The 18987-nt window shown below is 42.5% G+C and overlaps 1 long non-coding RNA gene across 1 annotated transcript; it reads left to right on the plus strand.

The window, feature by feature from the left end:
- The first annotated feature begins 598 nt into the window (after nucleotides 1-598).
- LOC129526098 (uncharacterized) lies at nucleotides 599-16332 on the plus strand. Its single transcript, XR_008670709.2, has 5 exons — nucleotides 599-903; nucleotides 4981-5041; nucleotides 5962-6136; nucleotides 6324-6419; nucleotides 15823-16332. It is a non-coding gene; the product is annotated as an uncharacterized lncRNA (long non-coding RNA).
- Nucleotides 16333-18987: the final 2655 nt, after the last annotated feature.

Consider the following 18987-nt stretch of genomic DNA (forward strand, 5'->3'; position numbering starts at 1 on the left):
ACCAACTATCTGGGTACTGTGGCCTAGCCAAGTTGACACATAAAAATAACTAACACATTAGGGAAGACAGCTGGCTTCCCTAATCTGGTGAATTTGAAGCAATTAACAACATATTCACGGGAATCTCATCACAGAAGGACGTGTTAAATCATAAAGCAAAACAGCAAACACATATACTGCAACAGCACAAGTGCTCTGGGCATATGCCTTGCTAACGGGAACCTTTTTTCTTTTTTGAACCGGTTGCCTAGAGATGCTTTGTTTTGCTTTGCTTTTTTTCCTTTTTTAAAACATTGATCCTTGGATGAAAGGAAGTGAAGGTTACTATTTGTTTTATCTCCTGCTCACAACAGAATGGCTGTGAGAGAAATAGTGAATTTGAAAGGGCTTAGCTTGCTGAAGCCAAGCAGAATTCGAAGTCTCTCTAGATCACTGTAGACAAAACAAGTCGTATGGCCAACGCTTACTCATTTGGCCACATAGGCACTTGCTTGGACTCCCAGTCTACGGCTAAATTTAGCAGAACAACTGTCAGCCAGCTTCCCTGTTTGAAGGTGAGAGCTCACGGGGACAGCAAGCTCCCAGCGGGTCTTCATTTACTGCTTCATGACAAGAGGTTCCATGCTGACAGCATCTGGGGAAACCTCGCTGGGCCTCGGAGGTCCTTCCTGTGGGTGATATGCCACCCACCCTGGGTCGAGAGTCAGAGAAGGGCGGCCGGTCCCACTGCTGGCTTCGCCTGCCTGTTTCCCACAGCTTCCCTCTAGTCATCCACCTACACCTGCTGCCCAGTTCCCTAGAAACCTGCCTAGTGTAAAAGGAAGCAAATCTGGAGAACAGAATCAGAAATCAGAAAGCAAGGCCCTGTCCTCTGAGTTCTCTGCTGGATGGGGACTGAGGAAGGTAAGCCCAAGCAGGGGGTGCTTCTGCCACACCCAGGTTATGTTTATTTGTCTCTTCTGTAGATTGAGAAAAACATCTCCCTTAGCCTCCAGAGGGAGAAAACAGGGCCATACTTCCCCGAGCCATATGAGGAAAGTGGGTGATTTTGAGCTCTAATTAGAGCTGGCTCTAAGAAAACACACCATGTGCGTGAGAGCTGCTTCTTCTCACGTAACCCAATTGAGGAAATTTCCCCAATTAGATCTTGTTTCTTGTCTCTTTTAATCAGCAAGACTTTATACAATGATGCTCCTACTATACTCTCATCCAATTTGCAGATCCATACATAAATAACAATGAGCATAGTAGGAAGTGTTTTATTCTTATTTATTGAGTGCTCATCAACTTCCAGATACTGTCTTGAGGAATTCACACTTACTAACATACTTACTTCTGGAGGTAGGGACTACCATGGCATCTGGCTTCAAAGCTCACTCTGTTCCTCAAGGGAAATCATTTTTTGGACATTTCATAGTAATAACTATTGACATAGTAAGTCTTATAAAGCTTTTAAAGGTGTTTTTACGAACTCATCTTCTTTCCTCTTCATTACTACTTCTGAGATAAGGTGGGTTTTTGTTTTTTTTTCTTAACATCCTCATCACCTCCATTGGAAGAGTGAGGGAGATCAGACTGGGAGAGGTTGAGGGATTAGCCTGGCCTCCCCTGGGTGTGCAGGTGAGCTGTGTGACTGTACCAGATGCTCTGTCTGCAGAGGCACAGGTCCCCTTGCCTGCAGTCATCCAATGTAGTATCAGAAATCCAGTTCCCATCTTAGTGTCAAAGTCTTCCCAAATGCAACCAGAAGCCAAAAATAAATGTATACCTTCCCTCCATAAACCATTATTCCAAATTCTTCTGCTGTTGCCAGTGACAATCATCTGCTTTCTAGTCTTCCAAAGGAAGAATCAAAGAAGATGCTTCCAAAGGAGGCATCAAAACCTAAGAATCATCACTGATAATCTCTCTCCTTCTTGTGCCCGTGTCCAGTTCGTTGAACAAGTGCTAACCTAGCAGTACCACATCCAGCTATGATGGGGCAGGTGCAAAGATGGAGGAAGAAAGATGGCCCCAGAGATCACGGTTTTGTAAAGTCATGAAGGAGATAACTGGAACATGAATCATTATCAATTGAGATAGGAAATAAGAGGACACAAAAGAAGTAACATAAAACATTCTTACTAATGTGAGGGACCTCACAGGAGGGCATGTTTACTTCCAAGGGTAGCAGAGAAGAAACAGAGAAGGCATATAGCATCTGAGCTGAAACTGGAAGGACTCAGGACCTACAAAAATAGGGCAAGGCTGATGCTCAGAAGTCGGAGTGAAAAGACAAAGCAATGAATGTTGTATTTTGGTTGATTTTTAGGAGGGAATGAAACTGAAGAAACTAGGGCATAAAGCTAATGTTTTAAAAAACCGTCCATTCTTCTTCTCTGTCTGTACCATCGTCACTGGGTCCAGGCCTTTATCCCCTAAAGCTTAAAATGATGCATAACCTCCCACCTGCGCAGAACCGTGCGGGCAACATTGACGCCATCCAGCGCTGGTGCACCCTCAGAAATATTCATAATTTATTGTTAGTCTATGTGGACTGTTCCCAGCACTTCATGTGCTCTCTTCCTTCGCTCTTGTTGCCTAGAAGAAATATTCTACTGAATTGAAAGCCACCGCTTTCCTGTGTGCTCCCATCTCAGGTCTTCTCACCTGCTCAGTCATCATAGAGTATGAGTGTCTGTTCTCTGTCTTGTGTAGTCAACATTTTCCTTACTCCTGGATTCTTTCTGTCTTCATTTAAGTATCTCCAAGTCTCTCTCATTAAAAAATGTATCTTCCTTGGGCCCCCCAAGTCCCCAACCTCATCATTCTCATATTCACCCCTCTTCCACCCCACTTCCCAACATCCGTCAGTCAGGATTCTTTCTGCTTCTTCTAATACATGGTATTCTTGTGCATACAGAGAATGCTGTTAATTTATCTTCTTGGCTTACTTTTATTAACTCTTTGGGTTTTAGATTAATGATGAATCTCTGTAAGAGTGCTTAGCTAACTTGGTCCACAATTCCCAGTTTTCCCTGAAGTTTCTGTAGAATAACATTAGCTAGGGACTCCAATAGAAGCAAGCATCACGCATACAATGTTGATTAATGGTCAATAACATAACCGCATAGTTTCAGAAGTGTATTGTTGGGAGAGACAGACATAGTGTTCACATTACAGGTGTAAACACTTGCTAACTACCATATTTCACTGAACAAAATATGGACATTTATTTACATGCTAATATCTCTGAAGTTAGTCTTTCAATAAGAGGCATTTTATATTGCTAATAGGCAGCATTTTAATAGTACATATATCTTATAGTTGATAATAACTCAGATTTCATTGATTATATCATGTAACCTTAGGCAAATTACTTAATCTTTCACTGCCTAAGTTCTTACTAAATTGTACAATCTGGTAATACCCAGATCTCAGGGTAGTTATGGTAATTAAAGAAATATGTTATACATAAAGTGCCTTAAACAATAATGTCTGGCATGCAGCAATTGCTCACTAAATGTTAATTATAATTATTGCCTTTTGTAGTATTCAGGGACATGAAATGAATTGAACAATATCTGATCTTTCTCAATAGACCATGCAAGAACTGCATCTACTTTATTCTCCTGTATCTCTAGTTCTTAGATGCCTGTCCTATCCTTACTTTTTTTGAGACAGAGTCTTGCTCTGTTGCCCAGGCTGGAGTGCAGTGGCTCAATCTTGGCTCACTGCAAGCTCCGCTTCCCGGGTTCACGCCATTCTGCTGCCTCAGCCTCCCGAGTAGCTGGGATGACAGGCGCCCACCACCACATCCAGCTAATCTCTTGTATTTTTAGTAGAGATGGGTTTTCACCGTGTTAGCCAGGATGTTCTCGATCTCCTGACCTCGTGATCCGCCCACCTCGACCTCCTAAAGTGCTGGGATTACAGGCGTGAGCCACCGCACCCAGCCTATATATTTGTTTAGTGTGGAGTTTATGAGGGAAAATGAATACAGTATGATCATCCCTACCCGTGTGACTAATTTTTATTCCTGATTTTTCAATAAGAGATTTTTTTGTTTGTATTTCTGTTTTTCCAACAAGAAGTTTCCCTGCCGTCAACCTACAATAACTCCACCATCAAAAATCCAGTCCATTCAATCAACAAATACTTCATTTAATATATAAAAATCACAACATCCCAAATACACTTTAAAATACTTCAATAGCACTTTAAAAAATTAAACACAAAATTACCTTTGCCCTTCCAATGTCACCTTCCAAAATCATTGTTTATTTAGTATGAATCTTCCCAAACTATTTTTGCGATACTTTTACAAGCAAGTAGTATGCACTGAGTAAAACAGTGATTGTGCAAGATGTTTAAGCTGTCACGAGCAATGTCACAGAAAACCAGGACAAAATCTCACCTGGCCAGTGGCAAAACTACCCAGTCTCCCAGGCTTCTGCCCTCATGGCTTCCTCCTCCTGATAAGGATGAAATCTGGAGAAAGTTAGGTGCACTTATTGCATACTTCCTCCAGGGGTGAAAGCTCTGGAAAAGCAGAGATATTCTTGAGAGCTCAGAAGGGTCAGTGCATCCAAAGCACACTCAAAAGGCTCAAGCTCCCCACCATGTATAAAATTTTAAATGCTCTCTTCTCCCACCTGCCTGGGATTAACATCAGGCACACTCTTCTTTATGGAACTACAAATTTTTCAACCTCTCTAGATGGCCATCTGGCAAAATGAATCAAAATTCAAATGTCAACAACTTTTGATCCAGTAAATGCACAGGCAGAAACTGATTTAAAGAAATAAAAAGACAAGTGCAGGAGTGTGTATGTAAGAATGTTCAGAGCATTGCTTTTATTTTTTTAACATTATTTACTTACTTATTTCAATTAACAAATTAAAATTGTATATATTTATCATGTACAACAGGTTGTTTTGAAATATGTATAGATTGTGAAATGGCTCAACTGAGCTAATTAACACATGCATTACTCCACAGACATCTTTTTTTGTGGTGAGAACACCTAAAATCTACTCTCTTGGCAAGTTTCAAGAATACGGTACGTTGTTATTATCTCTAGTCGCCGTGTTGTACAATAGATCTCTTGTACTTAGCCATTTGACTGACATTTTATATCCTTCTACCAAACTCTCCCCAATCCCCACCCCTATCCCAGCCCCTCCTAACCACCATTCTACTCTCTACTTCTGAGTTCAACTTTCCACAGCATCGCTGCTAAATAAAAGATATCAAAAGCTGAATTAACCACTGATAGGGGTGTTATTAAATTATTGTAGATTTATGCAAAGACCATTATGTGTCATTTTAAAACAATGAAAAAAGGCCACGCATGGTGGTTGGCGCATGCTTGTGATCCCAGCACTTTGGGAGGCCCAGGTGGGTGGATCTCTTGAGGTCAGGAGTTCGAGACCAGCCTGGCCTACATAGTGAAACCATGTCTCTACTAAAAATACAAAAATTAGCTAGGTGTGGTGGCACATGCTTGTAGTCCCAGCTACTGTGAAGGCTGAGATAGGAAAATCACTTGAACTGGGAGGTGGAGGTTGCAGTGAGCCGAGATGATGCCACTGCCCTCCAACCTGGGCGACAGAGACTCCATCTCAAAAATTAAATAAATAAATAAAATTTAAAAATAAAATAAAAAATGATAAAACAGGTCTATTTTGGTATAAATTTTTTTAATGTTAAGATATTTTTTGTTTTGAATTACAGATTGTCCTTTTCAGAATTATATACACAAATATGTAAACATGGAGTAAATTCTGGAAACAGATTTCAAAATGTAGCGGCGGTGGTCTCTAAGAGATTACTAAGTGATTTTTTTCTTCTTTATAATTCACAGTATTGTCTGCTTTTTTTAAATGGTCATATTATCACTTTTATAATAAACTAAACTATTTTAATTTGGGAAAGTGTAAAGTCTGTCTTCACTGTGTTTTCTCTTTACTTATCTCCCAGTTTTATGTGGTCCAGAGAGGCTGCATCAGTCTCAGGCCCCTAAGCCTTGCCTGGTTCAACAGTATTATTTCACTCACGCTGGTCACCCCATTGTTAGAAAGAGCAAGGAAAGGAGGATGAGAAAGGAAGAGAGGGAGGGAGAAAATTGTCCCCAAGAAAAGGAAACTATTGTCTGGTAAGATTCAGCCCACTTTTCTTGTTAAATGATGTGAATTCAAATTGTTGATATATATCACCAACTTGACATGTGAAACTATTATCTCAAAGCATATTATAAAATACTATATATGAAAACATTGACAAATATACTGTAGTTGATGAGTACCAGATATGATTATTGTTCTTTTCATGTGTGATTACAGGTGATGGACAGATGGTTTCCTCAATTTATATAATTTAAGATACAGATCATTCCCAATACAACTTAGAATCTCATTAGTCAGTACAATTTTCTGAAGGTAAGACTGTGAGTGTCACTCTTTCTTAAGTGGAAAGGGGTGATTGATTTCTGGCAGACTTGTTTTACACAGTTTGCAAAATCTATTCTGGATTGGTTTCTGTGTTCCTGTGTTTTGTAAGGTTGTTATTATCACTTGGAGAAAAAAGTCCCAAAAGAAAAGCCTTGTAGAATCTAAAATGTAGGATGGTTTTTTTTTTCTCAGATTTTGTCCATTTCTGTCTCATACTGCTGATAGGCAACTGAGAGGCCCTGAAGGCAGGGTGTTCTAAAAAAAAAAGTTGTTCTTCCCCCAAATCTATGACAGCTGAAAGAAAACCCACTTTGTACCTATATCCCAGCATGGAAAAATGACAACTCCACCTTGACAGAAAGGCCAGGATTCTATGTAAAACTAAATAGCCTACTATCTCCAGCTATTTCAACTCTGTCCTTCCTACACATTTGGCTGTTTGTTTATTTTTGTCAGAAAGACAGACTCAGTCTTTTGCCAGGGAATTTTCTAACATCCTGCCACCAACATCTGCACAGAATAGAATGCTTTGGAAGGTTAGATGAAAAAAAAAAAAAAAAAAAACAACTCTCTCTGAAAGGGGTGAGAAAGATACTAGTGTTTCTGTTTGAAGCAACAGAATGTGTAAGAGTAAGTGCCAACTAAACCATATCAATGAACCCTTGTGCCTGGCCAAAGCCTCAGGCTGCAAAGGAATCTGAGGCCGCTTCACAAAGGTGAAGGAGACATGAAGTGACTTCCCGCCGTGGCCACGCAGAACGATTCTGGATAGAACAACCATTCTGCGGGCACTCACTCTCCTCCTTAAGTAAAATACTCTGAAATTGCACTTCAAAGCGTTTCTCACTTTTTATTGTTTTTCTTCTCCATCAGATTATAAATTCTAGAAAACAGAAAATATGGCTAATATATTCTCCAATATAGACTCAGTGTCTGCCACAGAGTAAATACTAAACAAGAGTTGAAGGAAAGAGGAAAGGAAGGAGGAAGGGAGGAAGGAAAGAGGAAAGGAAGGAGGAAGGGAGGGAGGAAGGAGGAAAGGAAGAAAAGAGGAAGGGGAGAAGGAAAGGATTTGTGTATTTATCCAGTTATATTTCCTCCGCCATCCACGCTAGATCACTTGCTTTTTGAAAATGCATCACGTTGGCCGGGCGCAGAGGCTCACGCCTGTAATCCCAACACTCTGGGAGGCCGAGGCAGGCAGATCACGAGGTCAGGAGTTTGAGACCAGCCTGGCCAACACAGCGAAACCCCATCTCCACTAAAAATACGAAGTAGCCGGGTGTGGTGGTGGGTGCCTGTAGTCCCAGCTCCTGGGGAGGCTGAGGCAGGAGAATCGCTTGAACCCAGGAGGTGGAGGATGCAGTGAGCCGAGACCACACCATTGCACTCCAGCCTGGGTGACAGAGTGAGACTCCATCTCAAAAATAAATAAATAAATAAATAAAAAGAAAATGCATCACGTCATTCTATGCAGCACCTAGCACAGTGCCTGGCAGGGAGTAAAATAGTCAATAAATGTCTGCTGAATTCAGCAGATTCTTTAGTGCTCATTAGGTTAACAATAGACTAAAATTGATATCATGGTTTAAAAGAATGCTAATATAGACACGCTTATAAATAAGCACTTTAAATGAATTAGTTTCATAAAAAGAAGTTTTTGATCCATTCTGATGGCTAATTATTTCTGTCACTAAATCTACATGCCAGGCATATTTCTAAGGCTGGAGTAAGTGGCCGTCAACATGCCAGGATTGGATGGGTCAGTTTTGCACAGGCAGGCCGATTTCCTGTTCCAATCGGATTCGCTCTGGGCATAGCAGTTAGGAGAACGCTTGGAGGGCTAGTTCCATTGGCCTAGAAAGATTATGCCTCAACTCAGCTGTTGTGATACTTTAAGATTATTCTGTTGTCCGAGGTGGAATGACCAGCTCCCACAGTCCCCTCCTGGGAGGACAAACCCATATTAAGATGCTGTGGGAGAGGGAAGATGGGAAACCAGTATCAGATCCTATGTTCTCCCCAAAGCTCACACTCACTGCTGCTCAGAGCTATCACTACAGCTAGATGAGCTATCTCTAAGCTACCGCATGGATGAGAACTGTCCAGGTTCAAATCTCAGCTTTACCCGGCTAGATGAGTGCTTTGAGCAGGCCAGAGTATCTTTCTCAGTTTTCCAATCTGCAAAATGGGAATAAGTAATCCCTGTCTCAAGAATAATTGTTGCAGTGATTAAATTAAAGTGAGCTCCAGCATTGTCTCATGCAGCATTAATCACTATGCACATGCGTTGCTGCTAGACGTCTCCAACGAGTCCTTACTGAGTGTCAAGAATTTTGCTAAGCACTTGAAGTGCGTCTAAAATCCACAACAAACCCATAAAGAAGGTCATAGTACTAGTAGCAGTACCTTCTACAGATGTGGAAATTCATAGACAGATGTGAAAGACACATGCTCCACATGAGAAAGGTGGTGATTTTACTCTGGTGATTGAAATCAGGAGAATGACTCAGAAATAGCTCAAAGGAAAGAAAGGAGCCTGAGATCCCACACAAGCAGGTAGACGTGAGTCCTGTGGGAATCTGGAGGAAGGATGGACCAGGGACCTGTCACTGAGGAGAGGTACAGGAGGGGGACATTTGGAATATATGGTGAGCCATTTCCCGGCACACAGAAGTGGTGGAAGTTCTCACTGGTGCTGTTTTCCCAAAAGCACAAGACTGAGGTAAAAATCCAGTGTTAAAATTCATGGGTCTGTAATCCCAGAACTTTGGGAGGCCGAGGCGGGCAGATCACTTGAGGTCAGGAGTCTGAGACCAGCCTGGTCAACATGGTGAAAACCCATCTCTACCAAAAATAAGAAAATTACCCAGGCGTGGTGGCGTGCGTCTGTAATCCCAGCTACTCGGGAGGCTGCGGCAGGAGAATCTCTTGAATCCAGAAGGCGGAGGTCGCAGTGAGCCAAGATGGTGCCACTGCACTCTAGCGGTTTTGGCAAAACAGCAATTACTTGTTCACCCCAATCTAATAGTAGTGATAGCAAATACAGTCTTAACAATGGCGGCCGTGCTAATAGGAAACAGTGATTGACGGTTTGCTGTGTGACACGTCCCTCATACACTAAAACCTTTACATGCTTTACATGTACAATAACCCTGCAGGGAAATTTCCTAACGATTTTTCTGTTTTACGGGTCAAAATGTCAATTTTCACAGAGATCAGATGAAACTCATCCAAGTAAAACTGACACGAAGTGGAAGCATTGGCTTTGCACCTGGGCTCTGACTTCCCATCGGATTCGCCGCGGACAACACAGAAGAGTTTCCACGCAATGAGACCTCTTTATATGTTCAGCAATGAAACAACTCTCTTGATGAGAACAAGAGAGTTGTTTCGTTGCTGCAGTTCTGTTTCTTTTCTTTCCTTTTTTTTTCTTTTTCTTCTTCTTTTTTTTTTTTTTTTTTTTTTTGAGGTGGAGTCTCGCCCTGTCACCCAAGCTGGTGTGCAGTGACGTGATCTCGGCTCACTGTAACCTCCACCTCCCGGGTTTGAGCAATTCTCCTGCCTCAGCCTCCCATGTAGCTGGGATTATAGGTACCCGTCATCATGCCCAGCTAATTTTTGTATTTTTGTAGAGATGGGGTTTCACCATGTTGGCCAGACTGGTCTTGATCTCCTGACCTCAGGTGATCCGTGCACCTCAATATCCCAAAATGCTGAGATTACAGGTGTGAGCCACCGTGCCCAGCCAGTTCTGCTTCTTTCCTTTTCATTTTCTTGTTTTAACGTATAGCATCACACGACGTGCCTGAGTCTTCCAAGACCCCTAAGTCTTCCAAGATCTCTGGTTAGGGATGAAAACTTACATAATAGTGGCTTTAAAGATTAAGATGGTTGTCATATTAATTTTTTAAAATGGCTAGAAAAAGAGGTCAAATATACAGGAAAGTCAATCTAGAGAATATCTTTACATTGATTTCCTGATGCGCTACATATCACTGCATGCATTGAAGCCTGGGATACACAAAAAAGTTATGCTGAGGTATCATCTCTAAGAATTCAATACAGGAGTGAGGTCGAGATTGCCTTTTGAGAGTAAATCCAGAAGCCAACTTAATAGGTCAGAGCAGAATTAAGGCAAAATTACTTTAGGATAATGGAAGGTCTCCCTGACCAGAGCAAACCTGAACTGAAGGAATTAGCTTATTAAAGAAACAATGTGTCTTTTAAAAAGAGAAAGGAGTAGAGAGCAGTTAAAGCAAAGTGAAAAGGCAAACACAGACCCGTTGCACCCAAGCCTCGTTCGGGGAAAGAATGTGGTTTTCTATAGGTACGTGAAGTTTATGCCCTTCAACATCTGACGCCAACTAGTTAAACTTTCTCTTATTTCATGCTCGCTATGCATATTAAAGGCGATCAATAAAAATCTTACTGTCAGCCGGGCGCGGTGGCTCACGCCTGTGATCTCGGTACTTTGGGAGGCCGAGGAGGGCGGATCACCTGAGGTCAGGAGTTCGAGACCAGCCTGGCTAACATGGTAAAACTCCATTTCTACTAAAAATACAAAAAATTAGCCGGGCGTGGTGGCACATGCCTGTAGCCCCTGTAATCCCAGCTACTCGGGAGGCTGAGGCAGGAGAAGAACTTGAACCCGGGAGGAAGAGGTTGCAGTGAGCCGAGATCTTGCCATTGCACTCCAGCTTGGGCAACAAGAGCGAAACTCCATCTCAGGAAAAAAAAATCACTGCAGATAATTACACAAATGATTTGTACACATCTTATTTTGTTCAGACTCATTAAAACATATAAATGTATATTCATTTACATTGAAGTTTTCACTAATGGTTGCACTAGCTGGACCTTGCCATAATATTTCTTGCATTAACACACAGAGGACAAATTATAAATGGTCTGTTTCTTCCTATTTTGGTTAAGTCAGAGTAAAAATTTATTAGCTCCTGTGAAACAATTTAATTCAGAAAAGGTAGTTCTAGAGTTTTCTCCTTGGTATTTCCTGTTGTCTCATCAACAATTAATTTGGAAAAAAAAAGTTTTAAAGATTAAACTATTTTGTATGAGAGTATGAACTGCTGTATTTAGAATTTTGTTGCAAACCCACCTTGATAACTAACAGTGTTTATGATTAGAAGGAGCTTGTTAAGACGGCATCCCACCCCTACACAACCCAGGGTGGACATTGCCTGCAAGTTCCCATTAGCAGTGAAGCGCTGGTGCCACATCTCCTGGCATCTCTGTTGGAAGAACTTCATACCCTAAGCCAAGGACGCAGGGTGTGCTGGGTCCTTACACTCCCCTATCCCTGGGAATGGGGTGAGGTACTCCAGGGGCCCTAGGACAAACGTTCACTGAGTCAAGAAATGCCCTTAGAATTCTCCGGCAGCAGCGTCCCTCTTTCAGGCAAGCAAGGGGAGGCCTGTCTGGGGTCCTGCACTGTAGAGTGACTCATATCACACACATGCACACCCCTATACACACACCTACACACACACACCCCTACACACACACCCTAACACACACCCTACACACACATCTATACACACCCTACACACACTCCCCTAACACACACCCGATGCACACACACCCCAACACACACACCTATACACACACACACACCCCTACACACACTCCCTAACCACATAACCTACACACACACCCCTACACACACACCCACACCCCATGAACATACCTACACACACGCATACCCTTACACACACAGCCTACACACACACATCTACACAACCCTACACACTCTCCTAACACACACCCTATGCACACACACCCAAACACATACACCTATACATACGTCTATACACACACACACCCCTACACACACTCCCTAACCACACACCCTACACGCACACCTCTATGCACACACCCACACCCCTATACACATACCTACACACACCCTCACGCACACACATTCTACATACACACATCTACACACACCCTACACATACACTCCTAACACACACCCTATGCACGCACACCCCAACACACACACCTATACATACACCTATCCACACACACAGCCCTACACACACTCCCTAACCACATGCCCTACCCACACACCCCTACACACACACCCACACCCCTATACACACATCTACACACACACAGATACCCCTACACATACACACTCCCCTAACACACATCCTACACACACACTGCTACACACACACACCTACACACACAATCCCCTACACATATACCCTAACGCACACCCTACACACACACCAACACAGTCCCCTAACATACACCCTATGCCCACACACCCCTACACACACACACCCATACACACACCTACACACACACCCATACACACACCTACACACACACCCCTATACACACACCCTAACACACACTGTACACACACACCAACACACACACTCCCCTAACACACACCCTATGCACACATGCCTATACACACACCTACACACACATAGCCCCACACTCACACTCTAACACACACCACACAAACACCTCTACACATACACCCCTACACACACACTCCCCTAACACACACCCTACACACACACACCCCTACACACACACTTCCCTAACACATACCCTATGCACACACACCCCTACACTCACACATGCTCATACACACACTTACACACACACATAGCCCTACACACAGTCCCCTTACACACACCTGTACACACACCACACATACACACCCCTACACACACTTCCCTAACACATACCCTATGCACACACACCAACACACACCCTAACACACACACCTATACACACACCTACACAACTTCCCTAACACACCTCCCTACACACACACACCTATACACACCCCTACACAAACATATCTACATACATACACACCTACACACTCCCCTACACACACAACTTTACACACACCCCTACACACATATCTATATACATACACACACCCTTACACACACACCTACCTACATACATTTACATACATACACACTCCTACACACATACCCACCTGCACACACAACCCTATACACACACCCATACAAGCACAACCCCCTACACACACACCCCAATACACAACCATACACACATACACCCCTACATACATACTCATCTACACACACACGCATCTACACACACATACCTATGCAAGCACATCTACATATATACACACCTACTGTATTAGTCTGTTTTCACGCTGCTGATAAAGGCATACCTGAGACTGGGCAATTTAAAAAAGAAAGAGAGGTTTAATGATCTTACAGTTTCATGTGGCTGGGGAGGCCCCACAATCATGGTGGAAGGCAAGGAGGAGTTAAGTCACGTCTTACATGGATGGCCGCAGGCAGAGAGAGAGCTTGTGCAGGGAAACTCCTCTTTATAAAACCATCAGATCTCATGAGACTTATTCACTATCATGAGAACAGCACAGGAAAGACCTGCCCCCAGGAGGAGCAAATCATGTCTTACATGGTTGGCAGCAGGCAAAGAGAGAGGGCTGGTGCAGGGAAATTCCCCCTTATAAAACCATCAAATCTTGTGAGACTTATTCCCTACCACAAGAATAGCATGGGAAAGACCTGCCCCCATGATTCAATTGCCTCCCACCAGGTCCCTGTCACAACACAAGGGAATTCAAGATAAGATTTGGGTGGGGACACGCCCAAACCCTATCACCTACACAAATGCACAGCCCCCGCCCCACAACCCTACACACACACAACCCTACAGGCACACCCCTACACACAAACACATTCACACAAACAAAGTTGTACCTGAGAACATGAACACCCCTGCCCCTGAAAACCCAACATTCTGTGCTGGGGCAGTGCTGCCTGTGACCTTCCACATCCATTCTCATGACAAAGGCTGCACAGACAAAATTCGACTCTTGCCCACATCTCTTTCCCTAATGCCCTCTAAACAAGAAGAGATCATGTCCAGGTGAAGAAAAAATTTGTGTTGTGTCCCTGTCATGTCAGACACGGGTCTTGCTTAGATGTGCAGCATGATTTAAGTGGCCCTTGAATGAGAGAAATGACAAATTAGCCAGCCACACCTGGCTGCTGCAAGGTTGCTGCAGACCTGCATAGTGGAGTCTTCTTCTCCAAGAGTGCTGACTTTCTTCCTGCTGCTCCATTTTGTGGGTCTAAAGGGCCTCAAACCCTTGCCCAGTCTTCCCAGCAGCTGCAGAGGACAGCTGCAGAGGAAAAATAGTTTGCAATACTAAAAAAATTCACGTTACTGTTCAATTTATATGCTATGCATTTTTAATTTTTAGTCATCTAAATATTGCTGTCCATGAAGAGAACACTGTATTAGTTTGTTCTCATGCTGTTAATAAAGACACACCCAAGACTCGGTAATTTATAAAGGAAAGAGGTTTAATGGACTCACAATTCCACATGGCTGGGAAGGACTCACAATCATGGTGGAAGGCAAAGGAGGAGCAAAGGCATGTCTTACATGGCAGCAGGCAAGATAGCTTGTGTAGGGCAACTCCCACTTAAAAAACCATCAGACCTCGTGAGACTTATTCACTATAACGAGAACAGCATGGGAAAGACCTGTCCCCTTGATTCAATTACCTCCCACTGCGTCCTTCCCACAACACATAGGAATTATGAGAGCTACAATTCAAGATGCCATTTTGACGGGGGGGACACAGCCAAAGCATATCAAACAACCAGACGCTCACAGTGCTAAAGAAATTACTTTGTCTTCAGTAGCTTGCTGATGTCATTAATATTGTAGATTTGCATATGCTGTTTACTTTGTGATTATGAAAATATATTTGTGAGGGAATGGGATATAGAATATTTTTTACTCAATGAAATTTTGGTACATAACCTGAAATTATTAAATGTACAATATGTGGGCCCTCACTGCTACTTTTGCCCTGTATCTGCAAGGCCCATCTGTGATGATGGTGACTTTTATAAGCAGAGCATTCCCTCTTCTCTGTTTGCAGTGTTTGCTGCTAGAACCTTTCAACTTGCTCTTACATTAAGATAGTTGTTGATATGTCTTTATTTCCCCCTAAGATTATTTTCTTTATAATTGAAAGAAGAGCTCTCAAACATAGCCCTCATAGAGCTAAACAGAGCGGATGACCATTAGACCAGATGCAGCTGTCATATGTATGAAGTCTGGCCCTTTTTTTATGGAGGGAAAAACAAGTCGAAGTTACTGGTATTTACAAATTGGAAAAGTTCACAACAACACTAGAACATTAGATGATCTGAAAACCCTGGCATTTCTTCAGAGCAATGATAGGCAAAGCTGAGTCTCAACTGACTCTGTCTGAAGAAGGGGCCTGCCATTTGTCACAGGGTCCACTGCTTCCTTTTTCCAGACACTAAGACCATTGCTGTTTCTCACCATTCTTTCATTGCTGTTCATCAAACAACAGGTTCAATCTTTCATTTCTATTCTCTACCCTGGCAAGAACGTTGGAGCTTACCATCATAAGTGACAGGAATGAACATTGGAGCTTACCATCATAAGTGACGGGAACAGCATTATCTCCAAACCTGAGATCCTTCCAATGGGAATTCTACAACTCCTGGGAGTTTACGATTCACACGTGTAGACAATGTCTGTACCTATACTCAGAGATGTAGACTGGCCTCAATAGAGTGCATTGAGCTAAAACAATACTAGGTAAACAATGGAATTTATTTTCAAGACTGAACTCAGTTCTCATCAGTTCAAGGTTAACCTCAACAAAATGAATCCAGTAATGGGAAGAAAATGAAAAAAAGAACAAACAAAATGAAATGCCTGCACTATGTATTTAGGCCCAGCTGACAGAATCTCAACACTGAATGATACTGATAAATAGGTTTCCTTGTGTATCCAGTGTGAAGTCTTGGTTGTTATTCGTTTTCCAACGAACATTAAAGTCATCTTTGGATTCTCTGCATTTCTAAAGTCTGGAAATGTTTTATTCCACTCAGTGGCAAAACACATCTCAGCTATTGAGTGTTTGCATCTGAGATCTGGAATAAGCAGAACTGTGGTTTGTGTGCTTGCATCTGGGAAATGAACCAGAGCTCCTATTAGACATGATTGCCCTTATTAGTGGATGTGACTTTTCAACCAGGCCTTTGGGGGTTTTATGACTAACAGGATTGCATGGAAATTGCTCAGGAAAACAGAAGATCTTACTCTAGCAATCTGAATGAAAAAGAAATAATGCAAAATAATACTGACATTTTGATGACAAAAAGGAGAGAAAGTTTAGGCTGAGGTTGCCATGTGAGGTTATTGGATGTGATTTTGCAAAGCATGCGACCAGCTTTATGTTGAATAAACCCTGGAAGTTTAACAGTTACTGATCTTTGGCAAGGCTCAGCAAACTGCAGTTGGTGTTTCTAGCCATTGCTTTTGCTGAAGTGCAGTTATCCTCATTCATTTACCTATTGTTTATAACTGCTTTCACACCACAATGGCAGAATTGAGTAGTTGCCACAGAAACCGGCTTAACATATTTACTACAGAGCCCTTGACAGAAACATTTTGTCAATCCCTGCCCTAGACAGAAGTTTCTGCCTAGATTCCAAATGATTATTTAAAATTTGACTTTGCAGCAGTGTCCCCAAGAACATGTGTGTTCTCTAGAGGTAGATGGACCTGGATATAAAACCTGGTCTATGTGTTCAATGAATGAATATTATGGAAATGTCTACTCTGTGCTAGGTACCAGTCTAGGTGATGAGGATCAAAGAGTGCACAAGGCAGGACCCTCCACTCTCAGAGACCTTACATTCCAACCATCCTATCAACTAATATTAGAAACTACAGGAAAGGTATTTCTCAGAAAACCTATTTCCTCAGTAGTAGGGTGTACTAGTGCGTTATTTATAGAGTTACAATGGCAATTACAAGGTAAAATATGTAAAATTGCCAATACAGTGTCTGGCATGAAGAAATAGTGCAATAAATATTATTTTACTCTCAATAAATGGGTGAAAAAGTACTTTATTTTGTTATTTCAGGGTCAATTCCGCTAATAAGTAATTTAAGTTAGGGTCATACTGAGCTCAAGCCGATTATGTTGGTTTGATGAATCCTTGGAAGGAGGTGGGTGAGGTGGGGTTGGGCCCACCGTGACACTTGACGTGTAGCTGATGAAATTGAACTTCACAGATGAGGGCCGGGGAGTACTTTGAGAACGACTGTTGGGATGGGTGGATGATAATCAGATCCACGTTTTAGAAAGATAGTTATGGCACATGTTTGGATAATAGCTTGATTTGATAGTTCTGATTTTGCAAAAGATAAATAACCTAGACCTATGCTGTCAATACAATAGTCACTAGTCAGTGAGGCTACTGAAATTCAAATAAACTAAAATTTAAAAAGATAAAAAAGGGTCCTCCAGCAGAGTAGCCACATTTCAAGTGCTGAACAGCCACCTGGGGCTAGTTGCAACTACAGATATTGGATATTCCCATTATCACAGGCAAGTCTACCCAGTAATGCTCAGTACACTTTGGAAAACATATAAGTTAATGCTTTTCAAACAAATGATATACTGTAATTGTTTGGAGTTGATAAATCTGGCTTAATGGCTCTAGAAATTTGATGATTTTTTGGTAGGTAATGAGGGAGGTTGTTGAATGAGAACAAAGGAAATTCCTCTTCTCATTGGGACCTATGATTTGGGCCCAGACCGTACAATATAGAGCAGCATCGAGTGATTCCAACAATGAGAGTGTGTTTTGCCCTGAACTTGTGAATTCAGACCAGGAGCAAGTGCTAAATCCAGTGCCTTTGTGACTGACACTAGCTCCAGCCTCCAAAGGCAGTTCTGTGAACTCAGCATCTTCTACGACAGCCAATATCCAAGACAACACTTGTGGAGACTTTTGGCCTTAACTGGACACATCTGAGTTGTAAATGTATTACTGCAATCAATATTGGCAATAAGGATGCACACTGGTCACCAAAATTAGTAGTATACTCTTTATGAGGTCCAGCGGGACAACACTGGTCCCCAGCCCATGCAGCCACACACAGCAGACCAGCAATCTCAGAGAGTCACCAGCTATTGAGGCAGCAGCTACTGACAAGAGGAAAGCCTGGAAGGGAAGAACATGCAGAATGCTTTCTGGATGACAACAACTTCTCAAAAACTTGCAAAAGTACCTGGGAAACAGTTTGAGGCAAGCTAATATCTATCAAGTGAATAGCTTATACTGCATACTACAAAAACCTGGATATAACTGCCAGATGCTGTGACCACATGCAGTCCCAGCTACTTGGGAGGCTGAGGTAGGGGATCACCTGAGCCCAGGAGTGAGCAGTGAGCAATGAGCTGTAATCACACCAGACTGGGAAGGTGACAGAGTGAGACCTCAACTCTTAAAATTAAAAAAAAAAAAAAAAAAAAGCTGGGTGCGGTGGCTCACGCCTGTAATCCCAGCACTTTGGGAGGCCGAGGTGGGCAGATCACGAGGTCAGGAGATCGAGACCATCCTGGCTAACACAGTGAAACCCCATCTCTACTAAAAATACAAAAATTAGCCAGGCATGGTGGCAGGCGCCTGTAGTCCCAGCTACTCGGGAGGCT

Source organism: Gorilla gorilla, chromosome 14 (assembly GCF_029281585.2).
Source record: "Gorilla gorilla gorilla isolate KB3781 chromosome 14, NHGRI_mGorGor1-v2.1_pri, whole genome shotgun sequence".
Taxonomy (NCBI): Eukaryota; Metazoa; Chordata; class Mammalia; order Primates; family Hominidae; genus Gorilla; species Gorilla gorilla.